Source organism: Leptonychotes weddellii, chromosome 10 (genome assembly GCF_054177405.1).
Source record: "Leptonychotes weddellii isolate Sample4059 chromosome 10, ASM5417740v2, whole genome shotgun sequence".
NCBI lineage: Eukaryota > Metazoa > Chordata > Mammalia > Carnivora > Phocidae > Leptonychotes > Leptonychotes weddellii.
The window spans coordinates 101,358,920-101,377,013 of NC_138378.1; the positions used below are offsets into that span (position 1 = coordinate 101,358,920).

Below are 18,094 nucleotides of genomic sequence, written 5' to 3' on the forward strand. Positions count from 1 at the left end.
TTCATTGTTTTTCCACTGCCCTGACCCTGGGGTCTGCAACCCTGCCCCCTTACTTTCTCTTTGACCTTCCTCTCTAGCATGGTGAAAGCCGCAAAGCTGACAAGCCAGAATTTTAGAGTAGCCCCAGGCCAAGTGTAGTAGGTTGAATTGAATCCCCTCAAAAGATATGTGCATGTCCTAAGTCCTGGTACCTATTAACATGACTTTATTTGGAAATAAGGTCTTTGCAGATTTATTTTTTTAAAAGATTTTATTTATTTATTTGACAGAGAGAGAGAGCACGTGCACAAGCAGGAGGAGCAGCAGAGGGAGAGGGAGAAGCAGACTCCCCGCTGAGCAGGGAGCCCAACGTGGGCCTCGATCCCAGGACCCTGGGATCACGATCTGAGCCAAAGGCAGATGCCCAACCGACTGAGCCACCCAGGTGCCCCAGGTCTTTGCAGATTTAATTAAGTTATGGATCTCAAGGGTGGGCCCTAAGTCCAATGACTGTGTCCTTATGAAGGAAAGGGGAGGAAGACTTGAGACACAGAGACACGCAGAGAGGAAGAGAAAGAATGTGTCACACCTATGAAGGCAGGGAAACAGGAACTGGAGAGACGCCACCACAAGCCAAGAAATGCCTGGAGCCAGCCGAGGCTGGAGGAGGTAAGGAAGGATTCTCCTCTGGAGCCTTCGGAGGACACATGGCCCTGTGGGACGCCTTGATTTTGAACTTCTAGCCTCTAGAGCTGTGAGAGAATGCAGTTTTGTTGTTTTTGAGCCAGCCAGTTTGTGGCCATTTGTTATGGTAGCCCTAGGAAACGAACATACCAAGGCAAGGCTTTCTGTCATCATCCGGGTCACTGGGAGGGACCTGTAGAACAGTGCCCATCCTCTGTGACAGAAATGGGCCATGCTTAGCCCACACTCAGCTGCCCGGATGCATGTGTCCGACTCCTGCATGTCTGAGGACAGGGACTGGGGTCAATGACTGGAAAGTGGTGCTTGAACCAGCTCCCACAGTCAGAACTGCCCTGGAAAACAAGGGTCTGTTCGGAAAGCAGCTGCCTCTCCCACCTTCCCTCCCCCTGCCCCCTGCCCAAACCAGGCACGGCCTGTCCCCTGGCTGGGTAGAAGAGGACTGGAGGAAAAGTGGGTTAAATGACTCCATATATTACTGTTGCAGAAATGTGTGAAGGCTCCTTGGAAGCTCCAAAGGAAAGAAGCTTGGGCCTTTCCTCTGGAGTGCTGGCAGAGTCTGGAAGAGGGGAGAAGAAGGGAGAGGGAGCAGATAGTTCTCTGGCAAAATAGCCATGGTGCGTGGAGCCACGAGGACCCAAAGGGCTGGCTGGTGGGAAGGTCTGTGAAGCAGGACTGGCCAAGGAAACTTGGCACTGTGGTGGCCCCTCCTCCATTTTAAGCTTGTCTTTTTCCTCTGCTCGGCCGTCATCCCCCTCTATTTCTACCAAACTGTAAACGTCTGTTACGCCAGCATTCTTGTGCTTCCTTGGGCAATGCAGGGCAAGAGACGTGCCCTGTTGGGGGTGAAGCCACATGGAGAGCAGGTGGTGGCTACTGGGGACGGACCTATGAGGGTCAAGAATTCACTGGAAACAAACTGGATTGGGAGAAATGTAACTGCAGAATTCCCAGGGGTTGGGCAGAGAGGATGGAGGAGGGCCTGGAATTCTGACTGCCAGTGAGATGGGAGGGACATTGAAGGGAAAGTTGAGCCACTCTTGGTTGACTGACTCGGCTCCTCTGCCCCCTACAGAGATAACAAGCATGTAGCACACAACAGATTCTCAATCAACCCCTCATGAACATGTCTTGCAGGGTCCATTCAGAACCAGAATGCTGTATAATATGCATGGGGAGCTCCCAGGCTGCAAAGCAAAATCAAACTATACACAGGGATCTTACAGGGATGTGGCCCTCCATTCAGTCCCTCCTGGCTCTGTGGAATTTCTTTCTTTTTCTCCTCCCATAAACAAATTCTCCCCAGTGATTCAATCTGTAAACTTTCTTCCCCCCGACCTCCGATGGTTTTTCCCTACACTCTAGAATTCTCATCAAGCAAGCCATCTTTGATTTCTTCTGTTCCTTTACAGCAAATTCTATTACTTTCCACATCCTGGATTTGAGATTTCTCGCTCGCTCGCTTCCCCTCTCAACAGCTTTATTGAGATATGATTTACCTACCACAAAATTCAGCCTTTTAAAGTGTACATTTCAGTCGTTTTCAGACGACGTAGAACTGTGCAACCATCACCGCTATATAAATCCAAAATGCTTTCATTGGCCCCAAAGGAAAAGCCCACACCCATCAGCAGTCACTCCCCATCTCCTGTCCCCTGAGTCCCTAGAAACCTCTAACCTGGGTGCCTGGGTGGCTCAGTTGGTTAAGCGACTGCCTTCGGCTCAGGTCATGATCCTGGAGTCCCAGGATCGAGTCCCGCATCGGGCTCCCTCTGACCCTCCCCCCTCTCATGCTCTCTCTCTCTCTCTCATTCTCTCTCTCAAATAAATAAAAAAAATTAATTAATTAAAAAAATTAAAAAAAAAAAAGAAACCTCTAACCTACTTTCCGTCTCTATGGATTTGCTTATTTGGGACATTTGACATAAATCAAATCATCCAAGTTGTAGCATACACTGGTACTTCCTTTTTTTGTTGAATGAGTAATATTCCATTGTACTGATGTACCACTTCTGTTTATCCATTCATGAGTTGATGGACATGGGGTTGTTGCCACTTATTAACCATGAGGAATAATGCTGCTACAGACAATCCCAGAAATGTTTTCATGTGAGCACACGTTTTCATTTCTTGTGGGTAGGTGCCTGGAATGGAATTGCTGGGTCACATAGTAACCCCATGTGTCTCATTTCGAGAAGCTTCCAGACCGTTTGCCCAAGTGGCTGGACCAGTTTACATTTCCGCCAGCAGCAGAGGACAGTTCTGATAGCTCCACATCTTCGCCAACACTTGTCTGGCTTTTCCATTTGAGCTCCAAATCTCCTTTAAAAGTTGCTTTCCCCTTGTTCACTCTTCCTCTCTGGCCTTTTAACCAAAGGATTGTCACACAAGCCAGGAGTTGAAAATTATTCCCCTGAAATCAATGTCAATGTATCTAAACTTTCATTTATAGGACAGTGAATCCTGTTTGCTCCAGCCATGCACAGACCCAGACCTACTTCAGGAAGGAGTTTCCCCCAGCCTTGCTGAGAAAGAGAATAATATGGAGCATGCTTCTTCTCTGGGTACCTAGAGAAGCTACATGCATGAGGTGGGTCTGCTCCTGATCTTTAAAAAACTTGAAGAAGGACAATCACTGGTTATACACTACTAACTAGTACCCTCAGAGATCATGCAGAAATAGCCAGGATCACACAACCTCTTATGGTTCCGTCCTTTTATTTGCCTTCTTATAGAAACCCTGGGGCAACCACTCTGAGTCTATCCATCTTCTGGATGAGGCTACTGGACTATGGTCACCCAGCTAATGAATGGTGGAGCAGAACCTCCAGCTCAGGCTAGGTTGTGCTCCTCTCTTACCTGAAGGCTGTTCCCAGGATCTCTCCATCTTATCATCAACTTGTTGGGAACGTCAAAGGGACCTTTTCCTCTAGCTCACACTTCCTGCTGGTCAACTGGACACCTGCTTCCTCAGCCCTTTGCAGGACTGACCTGGGCTTCCAGGGCCTGCCCAGGCTGTGTGGGGCTGGTTTGGCAACAACTGGGCTTCTGGAGTTTGCTTTAGCTGTTTTCTTTTCCACTTCATTGTTTCCATAGGATGTCTGCCTTCCCAAAATAGCACCGGGGCATTCCAGGTAAACTCAACATCCGACCAAAATCCCCATTCAGCGGCAAGTCTGAGGGGTTCTGGCTTGCCACTGTTTTCTCGCTTCCTTTGATCACTGTGGCTCCAGAGGAGTAAGTCTGGGGCTCACCGTGGAGCCAGGACAGAGAGGGGAGTGGGAGGAGGGGAGAAGGGCCTGGCCAAGCTCACTTGGGAGCTGGCCAACTGACGCTCCAGGCTTCTGCCCCAGCGCTGGAGGGTGGCCATGCCCCTGGCCTGGGGGACTGGTGGAAAGAATTGGGCAGGGTCGTGCGGCAGAGAAAGGAAACAACCAATGTGGACCCAGATTCTTCTCTGATTCCTGGAGGCAGCGTGGTGTAATGAAGAAACACTGGCTCTGGGTTAAGAGAGCTGAATCCTGGTGCTAGCGCTTACCAGCTGCAAGGCATAAAGCAGCTCTGAGTTGCATTAGCAACTTCTTTACCACTCTGAGCCTCCGATTTCTCATCAGTAAAATGGAGATAATAGTGCCCATCATGAGCACTCAAGACTGATGAACGCAAAGCCCCTAATAGGGTCAGGCCTTTCGTAGGTATTCAATCAGTATAGATTAGTCTCTTACCTCCTTCCTGGAGTTCAGGGAAAAAAAGTTACTTCTTCACTTCTTTTTTTTTTTAAGATTTTATTTATTTGTTTGAGAAAGAGAGAAAGAGCATGAGTGGGGGGGAGGGGCAGAGGGAGAGGGAGAAGCAGACTCCCTGCTCAGCAGGGAGCGCGGAGCCTAATTTGGGGCTCTTGCCAGGACCCTGGGATCATGACCTGAGCCAAAGGCAGACGCTTAACTGACTGAGCCACTCAGGCGCCCCTACATTGTCTTTTTTCTTTTTTTACCTTTTTCTTTTGCTAGTGAGAATATTTAAGCTCTCTTTTAGCAAATTTCAAGTATACTATACTATATCATTAACTACAGTCACCATGCTGTACATTAGATCCCCAGGACTTACTCATAACTGAAAAATTTACCAATGTCTCTCCACCCCTCCCCCATCTTCACCGCCTTTTGATGTAATTATTACCCAAGTATTGAGAAGGTCCTAGGGGCCAGTTTAGAGAAGTAAAAAAAAAGCACAAAATTTCATCAGACTGGCAGGGGCCGCAGCCTTCAACTTTGCTTGCTCATTTATGTACCCCTAATTTCCTAAAACCATCCACTCCCTGCCTCCAGCACATGTTAAAAATGAAATCCAGAAATTGTTTATCTAAGTTTAAATAGCCACAAAGAATGTGATTTCTGGCGTATTGTAAATATTGAGATTTAAAACTAACTGTTACATCACACTTTTAAGTTTATCCAATGAAATATAACATCCAATGACTATAACATCTATGATTTCATATCCACTATGATCCATTTAAAAATGTATGAAAAAATCTCATTTATCACTTAGAACCTTTATATCCTTTTATCTCCTTCAATGTGTGTTACTATTCCTACTTCCTCCACTTCTGCCCCGATATATTTTTAATGCTTCAAAGTATTTTCTTGATTACATTTAAATAAGTGGAGAAAGCCATTTTAGCACTGAATACTTTTTCTCTTTGCCCTCATAGGACTCTCCCTCAAGAGTGTGCATTCTTTGATGAAAGTAGGAGGAAAGAAGAACAAAGTTATTAAATGAAAATTGTTGGGGCACCTGGGTGGCTCAGTCGTTAAGCGTCTGCCTTCGGCTCAGGTCATGGTCCCAGGGTCCTGGGATTGAGCCCCACATCGGGCTCCCTGCTCAGCGGGAAGCCTGCTCTCCCTCTCCCACTCCCGCTGCTTGTGTTCCTGCTCTCGCTATCTCTCTCTCTGTCAAATAAATAAATAAAAATCTTTTAAAAAAAAAGAAAATTGTTATTCCTCCCACCACCGGTACAGGAGAGGGCAGCAGACCCTGCGGGTATGGAATTCTCCAGGCAGCTCTTCCCCAGGTCGGGTCCCCCTTCTTTTGTAAAGTTGGGGGGGGAGCCCTCGTGTGTGAATTCTCTTGTTCGCAAGCAACTCCATTTTAGGAAAGAGGGCCTTTGGAGGCCGAGGGTCTGGAAAGTGGTTTCCTGATTACTATTTTTGCCTAATGACACTCTGGAATGTCCTGTGGATCCCAGTTAGTGGACAGCTAAGTTTGCATTTGAAACTCAGCTTTGTCACTTACTAGGGTCAGGGAACCCTAGGCTAGTTATCAATCCTGTGTTTCCCCAGAGGATTGTTCGATTAAAATGAGGTTAAATGAAATTAGGCAACAAAGTAGGGTCTCAATAAATAACGTGTTCTCAGGGGACACTTTTTTTTTTTTTTACCATTTAGTGTCGATGAAATTAGAATGTATATTATAATCAGGTGTACATTTGATGGGCTAGGGTTTCCCCCAACTCTTATTAAATTAATGGTCTGTCTTTTTTTTTTTAAAGATTTTATTTATTTATTTGACAGAGAGAGAGACATAACAAGAGCAGGAACACAAGCAGGGGGAGTGGGAGAGGGAGAAGCAGGCTTCCCGCCGAGCAGGGAGCCCGATGCGGGGCTTGATCCCAGGACCCTGGGACCATGACCTGAGCCGAAGGCAGACGCTTAACGACTGAGCCACCCAGCACCCCAAATTAATGGTCTGTCTTGCAATTGATGGCTACTCAGAATTAAAGGTCTGGGGCAGTTTGCAACCTTCCAGCTTGTTCCCAGTCTGGTCTCTTGCGGGTTGCCGAGACGTTACCTGCTACGGTTGCAGTCAGGCCTTACGGGCTCTGGAGCCAATTCTGCAGCAACAGTGTGGGACGGAGCCTTGCCTGGGCTGTCACTGTGACTCAGAGCTCATCAGCTCGGAAGTTGTGTGGGTCTCTTTTCTTTAGGGCCACCGGTCCTAACCGTGAAGACACTGAACTTCATCGGACGTCCATTTCTCCCTCCACAGCTTTGTGCACATTTTCTGTAATTTTCTTTGATTGGTTTGACAGATCATTGTCCAGAGGAGCTATTGGCCTCCTCAGAGTTGGAGACATCACTGTGCCCTCCTGATCCTTTAAAAGAAACAAAGACAGGGTGCCTGGCCAGCTCAGTTAGTGGAGAATGCGACTCTTGATCTCGGGGTTGTAACTTCGAGCCCCACGTTGGGTGTAGAGATTACTTAAAAATAAAAAAATCTGTAAAAAAAAAAAAGAAAAGAAAGTCGACCAAAAAGAGATTTTAACACTGACCTCTGTGACAGGTGACTGTAAGTTACCTCCAAAGATCCCTTTGTCCCTGCCTTTGTGGCCCCACTCTGAGGAGATCCTTACTCAGCATGAAACGTCCTCTTCAGTCACATAGTAGGTGCTCAGCAAATGTCGAATGAATGAATGAATGAGTGAATGAATGAATGTCATAGAAATTCATTGGAACAAAACCATATAATGGAAGGTTTCAAACAAATACGGAAGTAAATAGCGTTGTGCTTTCCAAACCCCACCCAACCTTAGAAAGAGCCCAGAAACTCCCATTTTGAAGAAGCATCTCCAGCGCAGTTGATGTGCTCAGTGGAACCACACTTTGAGAAATGCCATCAAAGTCAGTGGAAGCTTCTGTCCTCTCCCCGTCTCTTGTTTAACTCCTTGGCCTCACCTCTCGCTGCGCCCCACCTTGTATTCTGATCCAATTGCCCTGAATTGATTTCAGGTCTTTGAATGTGCCCCACTCTCTCAATCTCTCTCTCTCTCTTTCGATGATGCACCGCTATTTTTCTTTTTTACTGAGGTTCAGTTGACACCCCGTGTGAGATTAATTTCAGGCATGCAACTGTGATTCGACAGCTCTATACCGTATGCCATGCTCACCACAGTGTAGCTGCTACGGTCTGCCACATGCAGAGCTATTACCATCCCACTGACTATATTCCCTAGGCTGCACCTCTCATCCCGTGACTTCCTCATTCCATAACCGGAAGCCTACACCTCCCCCTTCCCCATTTTGCCCATCCCCCTTTCCCCCCTTTCTAGCAACCACCAGTTTCTTCCCTGTATTTGTGGGTCTGTTGCTGCTTTGTGTGTCTGTTCACTCTGTTTTTCTAATACCACATAGAAGTGAAACATGCCATGCCCTCTTCATCTGGCCTTTGCATAGGCTTTGCTTCTGCCTGCATCATACCTGGGCTTCACTGTTCGCCCTCACCCACCTTGTCACTTAATTAACTCTTATTTGTGGTTTGGGTCCTAGTTCGGCATCACTTCTTCCCTGCTGCCTTCCCTAACCTTCAATTCCAGGTCAGGTGTCCCTCCTACCTGCTCTCCCAGTGCCCCACCATTCCCATCATACTGATTTGTCATTGCATAGGAACTGCTGGTCTTGCTCTCCAACCACCCTGCAGGCTCCCTGAAAGAGGAGACCTCATCCATTTTGTCTACTGCTATAGTCCCAGCACTCAGCCTGTGCCTGGCATGGATTCAGCAAGTCACCACCTAAACTGAAACTGAATGCGACTGAAAGTTTATTTCAACCACACAAATGAGGGGAACGATTTTAACAGTAGAAAATACCCACATTTTGTTTGTGTGCAATATAAAACCCTCAAGCATTAGCATGTATGTGCAAGATACAAACTAGTTATGAACACCTATTTGTGAGTTATTTTCTATAACATTTGTTTGCTACATATTCACTATATTTTTGGTCAGCTCTTATTGACAGAGGTATCACAGCAATTACCAGAGAACTGAGACAAATGAGGAAATGACCACCACTTACTTAGTTCTGTCCTCTTACTGAGAAAAGATAGTCTTTATTCATATTTTTGTTCAGCTTGAGGAATGCCAGCCAAGTTTTGAGAGGACTCTCTTCTTTATACTCTCATTTGCTCCCAAGGCAACATACCATCTATTTCTCCAATGTCCAATAAAGTAGCCATTGGCCACAAGTGGCTAGTAAGCACTTGAAATGTGGCTAGAGCAGATTTGAGACATGCTGTCAGCATAAGGTACACATTGGATTTCAAGAACTTAATATGAAAACAAGAATGTAAAATATCCCATGAACATTTTTAATATGGATTACATGTTAAAATTGATAATACTTGATATATATTAAGCTATATTAATTAATAAAAATATTATTAAAGTTAATTTCACCGGTTTCTTCTTACTTTTTTAATGTGGTTGCAAAAAAATTTAGAACTACGTATGTGACTTGCATTACATTTCTACTGGAAAGCTCTGATCAATACAGCTACTTAAACCGTCAAGGTTTTGTCATCTGTGAAATGGGGATAACAATAATATCTTCCTCATAGGATTGTTATGAGGATAAAATGAGTTAATATCTGTAAGATACATAGAACAATACCTCGCATATAACAAGTGCTTTGTAAATGTCCATGAAATAAATAAGTGATGCTTACCGTATTTAGCATCTAAACGCATTATATTAGCCCAGTGTTCTACAAAACAGAATTTGAGGCAAAGCTCAGGGGCTAATGTTTTATTGGAGGATATAATCCCAGGGAAGGTGGACTGAGGGAAATGGGGAATGAAGCAGGGAAGGAAGGAAGTGCAAGGTGGTATCTTGTATTGTGGAGCTGGCCACATCTCAGAAATGTCAGAGGGGGGAAGGTAAACAGTGTATCTGCCAGTTCCTTCCCAGCTCCTGTTTCACATTGGTCAAAGTTTGCCCTTTGTGGTATGAAGTCCTTTGCCCTCTCTGGTTATGTTACAGGTCCCCTCCAGGCAGCTCCAGGGGTCTAGGTGGGCTGCACCTAACTCTGGAGCCACTGGAGTCCCTGACACGGCAGGTGTCATGGAAATAAGTCTTGATGGAGCTTGACCCTTATCCCTGGAGGGTCAGATGATGCACAGCAGTGGCAGCGAAGCTTGGTGACGGTGGGGAGGTCATCCTGTGGTTGGGGCTGGGCCAGCTAGGAGTCAGGGCAACAACCAAAGCCCAGGGTAGAGGGGACCAAATGCAACGAGGGAGGGAGGCGTGTTGTCTCGACCCAGGGAACCTGTCCTCTGAGATCCTGACATACCTACTATTGGTCTTCTCAACTGGGAAGCCTCACAAGCATCTCAAGTTTGCACATTTGAGATTAAACTCTTGATCTCCATACTTGGATCGATCCCCTGACCCCAGACCCTCCATTCCCCATCTTCTACAACTCAGTAGATTCACCCACTTGCTCCAGTCTGAAACTTGGGCACTATACTTGAGGTCTTCCAGCTCCCCGGCCCCACATACCTCCATCCGCAAATCCTGTTGATTCCACCTCCAAATCACATCTCAAAGTCATCCGTGTCTCTTCACCCCACCCGGAAGCCAGGCCACCCAGATCTCTCCCATGACGATTGCAGTACATGGAAAGTGGGTCTTCCTGCTTCCTGTCTTTCCTCTCTCCAATTCTTTCTCCACACAGCAGCTAGAGTAATCTTGTAAAAGTGTAAATCCAATCACGTCTCTTGGCTGCTTTAAAACCTTGCCTGGCTTCCTTAGAATCCAGCCTAAACTCCTTTTCTTAATCTATAAGCCCTCCAAACCCGAGCCCTGTTTTGTCAACTCCTTACCTGGAAACACTTCCCTCCTGGCTCCTTCGTGGCCAGCCTCATTCTTTCCTGACACGTGCCCAGTGCTTTCTTGTTTTAGGGCACAAAAACAAGTAGGCACTGCCCACTTCTATTTTGTAAATAAAGTTTTATCAGAACATCAACAATGCAGAGATTTACGGACAGTGAAACCTTACATGTGTATGATCTGACCCTTTACAGAAAAAGCCTGCTGACCCCTGTTTTAAGGCCTTGACCTTGCCTCGGGCTCTTTCCCCAGGTCTTTGCCCAGCTGGTTCATTGCCTTTTAAATAAAGCTTCCTTGACAATCTTGCTTTTACTAGAAGCTTCTCCATGAACCCCACCCCCACCACACACCCCTTTATTCTCCATTACCCCACTCTGCTTTTTGCCTTTCTAGTTCTTTCCCAAGTTGAGATTACATATTTATCATTTTACTTGCTTATTGTCCCTTTCCTCCCCTTTCGATGCTAAGCTCCACACAGGCCAAGGCCATGGCTGTTTTGTTTGTATTGTACCCCTCACACCTCCAAGTGCCTACTTTTGCTAATAAACTACTGGACTAGATGGCCCCTGTGGAGTGGTCCCCCCTCCACCACCACCTCGCTCATCTGCACTGACCCAGCAATTCTACTACTGCTGAGAACAGCTCAGGGGTGGACGATGCTTCCAGAGAACAGTTGAGCGTGGAGTCTGAGCAATGGTGTTGGAACTCCTGACAATTCTCACCCATCTGGGGAGTTGTAATACCACCTCACTGTGTGATTTCTTTTTTTAACAACTCTACAATTTCCACGCTGTTCCACGCACATCAGAAAATTAAAAATGAGCACAGGGCAGTGTGCATTTACCTTTTCATTAAAACAGCCTGAGAGTTCCTTTGTTGGGGGACACCTACTCACGAGGGCAGCTGGAGGAAGTCACCAGCCTCAGCAGAGGCACGGGCGGTTGCCTGCTCCGCAGCCACCAGGGGGCTGTGCCACCTTCCAGCATCAGGATTCTGTCCTCACTGCCCCAGACAGGTGGGACAGACACCTCTGAGCCGGGGATCCAGGCAAGCAGCAACAGCTCAGGGGGTTGGAGGAAGCAGGCCTGGTGTCCCTCCTCGGGGACAGGCTGAGCATGGGCAGGAAGAGCCGTGGACATGTCAACGCACCAGACTGAGACCCAGAACCCAGCACAGCCGGCTTCAGATCTGCACAGGCAGTCATGGGGTGGAGGGGGCAGGGCAGGAAGTGGCTCGGAGGGCCACGCCCTCTACTTTACACACCAGAACACCGATATCTAGAGAAGGGAGCTAGCTAAAATTAGAACCAACTAGAACTCAGGTCTCCCCATTCTCTTAATGATGTCCCTCTGAGCTGAATCTGCTAGGCTATCTGGTGCAGCCAGGCTGTCCTACTGGGGAGTATCCAGAATGGCTGGACACAGGTAGGATTTCTCTGGAAAGCTTTCGTGAAGAAGGCTTGCAAGAGCACTGGACTTAACCTCAGATGGACCTGGGCCCGAATCCTGACCACCCAATAGCTGTGATGCCACAGCGAAGGCCCCAAACCTCTTTGAGCCTCGGCTCCACGTCCATAAATTGGGACAAGAGTCTCTGAATTGCTGGGCAGTTTTGAGGATTTAATAGAGACACAGAGCAGACGTGTGGGCGTTCCATCGATGCTTGTAGAATTCTGAGCAGCCCAGCCTGGCAGAGGAGAGGACAGCGGCAGGAGTTCAACTCTCCATGGCTTGTAACAGCCTCGACAATTCGACAATTCGAATACATTTGCAGGAGGAAGAATCCACAACAAAGGCCCCTTTCCCATCCCCCAATCCCCATCTCCCAGAAGGCCCATATGGCTAGTGATTCTGGGCCACGTTGACTAAACAAAAGAAATGCAAACGCTTTTAACTCCTGCTAGGGCAAAACTTCCTGTCCGGGAGCTGTGAAGATGATGGTCTCTCCTCCGCAGGGCCTCTGACCAGTCAGGGTATGTTCTCCTCACATTTGACTTTCTGGGAGGGCTTCGGTATTCTCCCACCTTGCTCTTGCCTTTGGAACTGTTCTTAAGAAAGGCACTCCACTCTCCAGGTCATTTTATGAGTATCCAGCGGAACAATGTTTTATGAGTGTAATTCTCTACTTTCCTGGAAGGCCTGAAACAAACACGTCTACACAAAATGCTACTGTTGTCTAAATGGATGCCTGACTGCCTAGCCTGGGGGGTTAGAGTATAGAAATGGGTGCAAGGTTATGGGTTTGGTCCCTTTTATGCAGATTATGCTCTCCACCTCCCCACCCCCGCTCCGCCCCCTTCCCTAGCCAGGTAACCATCTGGGAACAAGGTAAGAGGGCCTTCTGTAAATCCATTAGTCCTTCTGGGAGAAAAGCCTCAATGCATGGGCCTTTGGTGGTAGGCCATTAACTCCCTCTGTGGGATAAAGGACACCATTTGTTGTAATATGGGACACTTATTCAGAGGCCCCTGAGATCTCAGTGTTTTGCTTCTCTGAATCCTGGTTGTCCATCTGTGCTCTAAGGAATTCTGGGTGTTCAGCAGGTGTTTTGGTGGAAGAGGGGCCCAGCCACCCACGAACCTCCCTCCAGAGATGTCTTGCTGTAGCTGTCTGCACATCTTTGTAAGATTGCACTTGAACTAAAATTTTTGCAGCTAAAAACCAGTTTGAAAACCATTGCATTAGAGACCTAAAATTATGGGTACCAGGCTCTGTTCTAGGTGATCTACACATGTCATCTTGTGACATATACTCCTTATAACCATTTCAGTAGGTGGTGGTAGCCCCATTTCACTGGCAAGGAAACCAAGGCTCAAAGAAAGCTAAGGAAGGAAGGAGCCCAGGCCCAGAACCCAGGTCTGCCTGGCTGGAAGCCAAAGTCTCCAGATCCTGCAGGATAATAAGAGTGTGCAAATAACACAGGATTTCCAGCTGGGGATGTGGGTTCAAGTTGGGCTTCTGTCTCTCCTTGCCCGAGAGGTCCCTGATTAGACATTTTATGTTTTCTGAGCCTCATCTTCCTCCTCCACAAAATGGGCATGAGAATAAACCCAGGGAGAAGATGCATATAGCGTATCAGATCCAAGTGGTGCTGTTTGTGTGGAGTCTTGGGCAATAGACCAGAGCGCCTCCCTCCGGACCCCTCGCACCCTTGGTTGGCAGAGCTGGGGTGCTACAGCCAGCAGACTCCGTGATTCCCAAAGGCCCCAGGTTTGGGGGTGCTGAGCTGCAAGGGCGGGATGTCCCTCAGGGGCCAGAAGCTGTAGTTGCGCTTGGTCTGGGGCTGTGGACCCAGGCTCAGGATCAAAGCAAGTGCTCTGTTCTCCAAGGCGAGACACACATCCCCTCACCCTGCAGCCCTTTTTAATTAACTGGGAGCCTTAGAGCAATACCTTTTTTGGGTGCTTATCAGTGTATCCTGATAAAATAATTAATGGGTTTCTCTTCTCCACTGAGCATCCTCCTGCCCTGAGAGGGCTGTGCTCGGAAGGAAGGTGCTAATTAGTTCCTGTGTGATTATCTGGTTGAAGCAACTGCTCCAAGTCTCTGCCGATCATCCTCAGCCCTCCCCCTCCCCTGGGTGAGACTTTAGCTCTCTGTTTATTCCTTTAGCTGGGTGCTAGCTCTGCCCACAAAGTTCAGCCCCTTCCGCAGACAGCCTCTCTCTCCCTCACCTCAGTGTCTGCAGGTGGCACCCTGGTGCCCAGGGCCCTGCCTTGAGCCGGTGAGCCATCGCCAGGAAGCTCTAAGGGAGGTTCCTGGAAACACTTCAAAGCAAGTCCAGACTTTCCCAGCCTGCTTCAGTGAAAAGAGCAAGGGCAGCAGAGTGTCGTGGAAAGAGCCCTTAGCTGGGGCCAGAGAATGGATTCCAGACTGAGCTGTGTGGCCTGGGCTAAATTATGCTTTCTCTCCTTGTCTCAGTTTCCTTAGCTGTGAAAAAGGAGCTGGTCTACCATCAGGAACGGCAGACGTGTGCTTCTGCCAACTGCGATGAGCTGGTCACAGCTCTGCACTGTGTCAAGATAATAAAGCCACAGCCAACTTCCATGGGAAGACGGAGTTGCAGACTTGGATCAGTGATGTCGGTAAGGTTGACGCAGGTGCTATGTCTCCCAAAGTGGCGCTGCCGGCATTCAGCTGAGGACAGTCCTCACCGTGTTTAACCGTGCTGTGCCTTTCAGGATGCTCAGTGTCCTTAGTCAACATCCACTAAATGACAAACCCTCCACACATTTCCAAACATTCCCTAGGGGGCAATGCCATCCCTGGTCGAGAACCACAGGTAGGCAAGCAGAAATAACAATCGGGGTGCTTTGGGCTGCAGGTGACAAAGACGATATTTAAAGTAGCTTCGCTAAAATGGAAGTCTATGTGTTTATGTGACAGAGAAACCATGGGAGAGGCTTGGGCTACCTTTCTCCACCCAACAAAGATCTCCCCTTCAAGGGAATCTGTAGGAGGGCAGGTTTTTCTGTATGTTTGCCTCCCCCAGCCCCTTTCTATCTGGGGGGAAATAATGAAACAGATGAGCAGCAAGGCCCTTCCAACTATGGAAGCCGAATGGGGGAGAGCGAGCTGCTTTTCTCACCTGTGACATCTACATTGTTAGCGAGGGCTTAGGTGCAGCCAGTTGCAGATGCCTGCCTGGGACTTAGAATCTAAACAGGCCACACAGAGGCTCAAGTGTCCATTGGGGATAATTTGTGGCAATGGTGCTGAGGCTGAGGGTTGGGGGGTTGCTAGGTGTCCAGGGGTGATGGGCGCCAGCAAGGCAGCAGCGGGTCAGTGGTAGCGATGGCTCGGACAGCATCCCAGGCTCACTGTTCCAGTAACGGGTTTGGCTGAGCCTTTGCCATCCTTGGTTCCTGCCTCTGCCCTGTTCTTCAGCCTTCCTGTTGATTCTGAGTAACTCAGGACCCTTCCAATAGATGATTTTCCCTACTAAGTTGAACAGAGTTAGTTTCCCTTGCTTGCAACCCAAACTCTCACTAATACAGTTGGAGTAGGGAATCTAGGTGGGATGGAAAACCAGAAAGCAAGTGGGATGCTTTGAAGTCTTGGGGCACTTGGAAAAGGCAGTTTGGAATCAAAAGCCAACAGGACTCAGGGGCCACCAAGGCAATTTTCCTTGATGGTGACCATGCTAGTGATCTTGTTGAAGACTGGGAATTCCTTCCCAGAGGGGCAGTGCTCACCACCCGTGATGCCCCTTTCTTTGCCACGTGGGGTCAAACGGACAGGTGACTCTGCGCTTGACGCTGCCAGTTCTACAAAACAGGGCTTGTTTGGGGGGTTTTTTTTGGGTTTTTTTGTTGTTATTGTTGTTGTTTTTTAAGATTTTATTTATTTATTTGACAGAGAGAGACACAGTGAGAGAGGGAACACAAGCAGGGGGAGTGGGAGAGGGAGAAGCAGGCTTCCCGCCGAGCAGGGAGCCCGATGTAGGGCTCAATCCCAGGACCCTGGGATCATAACCTGAGCAGAAGGCAGACGCTCAACAACTGAGCCACCCAGGCACCCCAAAACAGTGCTTGTTTGAACTTAAAAAAGCAACCACGCCAATACCTGGGTCTTTCCCTCCTCCCTGATCCATGAAGACACAGCAAAAGAAGGGCCAGTGTTGTTGCCATGGAATCTGTGGGTAGGGAGAGTCCCCCTGGCAGCAGAGGTGACTATTATACCCTCCCCCTTTTCCTCTAGCAGGGAATGGCCAAAGGTAAAAACTCTGATGGGTCAGGAACCTCCTAGAAGCTATAGGAGAAACAAGAGGAGCATCCTCTGTTGGAGCAGCAAAGGGAAGGAACCTGGCTGTGAGGCTGCTTGCTTTCCTTGGAGGCCTTCTGCTTCACTATTGGACAAGAGGGGCTCTTGGAGTTTCCTAGTTAATTGTTCACCCCTTCTCCACCCTTACCCCTGCCCCCACCTCCCAAGTGCCTGGAGGGTGGAAGCCATGTGGCAGAGACTGGGGGTGGAGATCATGAACTCTGGACTCTGGAGCCACATTTCCTGGGTCCAAATTCCAGCTCTGTCCCAAGCTGTGTATATTTGGGCAAGTTATTAAGTGACTATGCCTCAGTTTCCTCCCTCAAGGGGATGGAAAAATAGTGAGAGCTACCTCATAAGATTACTCTGAAGATTAAATGAGTGGGGGCGCCTGGGTGGCTAGGTTGGTTGGGCGTCTGACTGTAGGTTTCGGCTCAGGTCATGATCTCAAGGTCATGTGATTGAGCCCTGGGTCAGGCTCCATGCTCAGCCCAGAATCTACTTAAGACTCTTTCCCTCAAATTGGACAGCCACATGCAGAAGAATGAAACTGGACCATTTCCTTACACCACACACAAAAATAGACTCAAGATGGATGAAAGACCTAAATGTGAGACAGGAATCTATCAAAATCCTTGAGGAGAACACAGGCAGCAACCTGTTCAACCTCAGTCTCAACAACTTCTAGCTAGACACTCTCCAAAGGCAAGGGAAACAAAGGCAAACATGAACTATTGAGACTTCATCAAGATAAAAAGCTTTTGCACCACAAAGGAAATAGTCAACAAAACCCAAAGACAAGGACAGAATGGGAGAAGATATTTGCAAATGACGTATCAGATAAAGGGCTAGTATCCAAAATCTATAAAGAACTTATCAAACTCAACACCCAAAGAACAAATAATCCAATCAAGAAATGGGCAGAAGACATGAATAGACATTTCTGCAAAGAAGACATCCAAATGGCCAACAGACACATGAAAAAGTGCTCAATTATCATTCGGCATCAGGGAAATACAAATCAAAACCACAATGAGATACCACCTCACACCAGTCAGAATGGCTAATATTAACAAGTCAGGAAAGACAGATGTTGGCAAGGATGCAAAGAAAGGGGAACCCTCTTATACTATTGGTGGGAATGCAAGCTGGTGCAGCCATTCTGGAAAACAGTATGGAAGTTACTCAAAAAATTGAAAATAGAGCTACTGTATGACCCAGCAATTGCACTACTAGGGATTTACCCCAAAGATACAAATGTAGTGATCCAAAGGGGCACATGCACCCCAGTGTTCATAGCAGTAATGTCCAGCAATAGCCAAACTATGGAAAGGGTCCAGATGTCCACTGACAGATGAATGGATAAAGAATGTGGTGTGTGTGTATATATATATATACATACACATATATATAATGGAATATTACGCAGCCAACAAAAAATGAAATCTTGCCATTTGCAATGACATGGATGGAACTAGAGGATATTATGCTAAGTGAAATAAGTCAATCAGAGAATGACAATTATCATATGATCTCACTGATACGAGGAATTTAAGAAACAAAACAGAGGATCATCAGGGAAGATAGGAAAAAAATAAAACAAGATGAAACCAGAGGGGGGGACAAACCATAAGAGACTCTTAATCATAGGAAACAAACTGAGGGTTGCTGGAGGGAGGGGGGTGGAGGGATGGGGTAACTGGCGACGGACATTAAGGAGGGCATGTGATTTAATGAGCACTGGGTATTATGTAAGACTGATGAATCACAGACCTGTACCTCTGAAACCAATAATACATTATATGTTAATTCATTGAATTAAAATAGTTTAAAAAATAAATTTTAAAAAAAGACTCTCTCTGGGCGCCTGGGTGGCTCAGTCGTTAAGCATCTGCCTTCGGCTCAGGTCATGATCCCAGAGTCCTGGGATCAAGTCCCACATCGGACTCCCTGCTCGGCAGGAAGCCTGCTTCTCGCTCTCCCACT

The 18,094-nt window shown here is 47.5% G+C and overlaps 1 long non-coding RNA gene across 1 annotated transcript in view; it reads left to right on the forward strand.

Annotated features, from left to right (window-relative positions):
• The first annotated feature begins 11,644 nt into the window (after positions 1 to 11,644).
• The window catches only part of LOC145715962 (uncharacterized), a 223,205-nt gene continuing 216,755 nt past the window's right edge, over positions 11,645 to 18,094 (forward strand). Inside the window, exons 1-3 of the long non-coding RNA XR_014138286.1 lie at positions 11,645 to 11,770; positions 12,250 to 12,318; positions 14,267 to 14,430. This is a non-coding gene — a long non-coding RNA (uncharacterized LOC145715962). The remainder of the gene's footprint in view (positions 11,771 to 12,249; positions 12,319 to 14,266; positions 14,431 to 18,094) is intronic.